The sequence below is a fragment of the Nannospalax galili genome, unplaced genomic scaffold (genome assembly GCF_000622305.1).
Source record: "Nannospalax galili isolate Female #2095 unplaced genomic scaffold, S.galili_v1.0 scaffold471, whole genome shotgun sequence".
Taxonomy (NCBI): domain Eukaryota; kingdom Metazoa; phylum Chordata; class Mammalia; order Rodentia; family Spalacidae; genus Nannospalax; species Nannospalax galili.
Window position 1 is genome coordinate 2,296,430 of NW_008330333.1, and position 1,247 is coordinate 2,297,676.

A 1,247-nucleotide genomic window follows, 5' to 3' on the forward strand; every position below is an offset into this window, starting at 1 on the left:
GTATGACTTTGTTCTGGGAATAATAGCTCGATGTGCTGCCAGCGTTCTTCCTCTGGGCAAACCACAGGTGAAGTTGTCATTCTGTACTTAAACTGCACAGAAAGAGACGTGAAGCTCGCCTTTTGTTTTTGCTTTCTTTGTAAGTCTCCAGATCTTGCTCGGATACTTCTTTCAGACAGCTGTGTAGCTGTGGCACCTGATCCTATTTGAAATAGAAGTGCTTTAAACAACATCAACCAAGTTTGGTGATCTGGAGGTCCCCATTGATCTTTATGGTCTCAATCGCAGATAATGTTTGAATACAATGGTAAAAATCAAAAAGTTGATGTCCATCCACAAACACTCTGAAACATGGGTGCTCACAAAGAATTTCCACCCTAAATGGCTGGTCTGGGATGAATGGAAAGTAAGGGATTTCTGACTGCTCTTCACCCCTTTCTCCTGATGTACAAGGATTTTGGAGGAGCTACCCGTCTGTGAACACAACTTTGAGTTCAATTGCTATGTGGGCAGGAGGATCTTCAGAGTCACCGCAGGTCAAGCTGATGGCAAAGCTCTCTGGGTTGAGGTCTATGATGCCCATCACTAACACCTTCTTGCCTAGTTTTATGCCACCTTTAATGTGTCCACAAAATGGAACTATTAGTCGTGGGAAGTACACGTCGGCTTAAACTGGAGAGCCCAGGGAGTTAAGTGCCCATCATCAGGGCTGGAAAGATGGCTCAGCAGTTAAGAGCACTGACTGCTCTTGCAAAGAACCCGGATTCAATTCCCAACACCCACATGGTAGTTATGAACCGTCTTTAACTCCAGTTCCAGGGGAATCCAAAGCCTTCTTCTGACCTCTGCAGCATTGCATGACACGGGTGCACTCACATACATGCAGGCAATATACTCATACACATAAAATAAAAATAATAAATAAAATTTTTTTTAAAAAGGCCCATCATCAAGTTTCACCACCATGTCGCTGTCAGACACTGAGCTCACCATGTTCCTGTCCACCATTTTAAAATATGGGTTCTGGGATCAAACTCAGGTCCTCATGCTTGTATGACAAGCCCTTGATAAGTCTGAGCATTCCCAACCCCTTTATGTACTCTTTTTTTTTTCAATTTGTTTTCATTGAATTTTTGTGTATTCATACAGAATATCTCATACAATCTTAATCATCTTTATACCCCTGGCCCTGTCGGCACCCTCCCATAGCCCCTCCACTGGAACCCATATACTCTGTCATCAGTGTT

The 1,247-nt window shown here is 43.3% G+C and overlaps 1 pseudogene; it reads right to left on the reverse strand.

Moving 5' to 3' along the window:
* Positions 1–232: 232 nt before the first annotated feature.
* On the reverse strand, positions 233–993 carry LOC103744463 (annotated as a pseudogene).
* Positions 994–1,247: the final 254 nt, after the last annotated feature.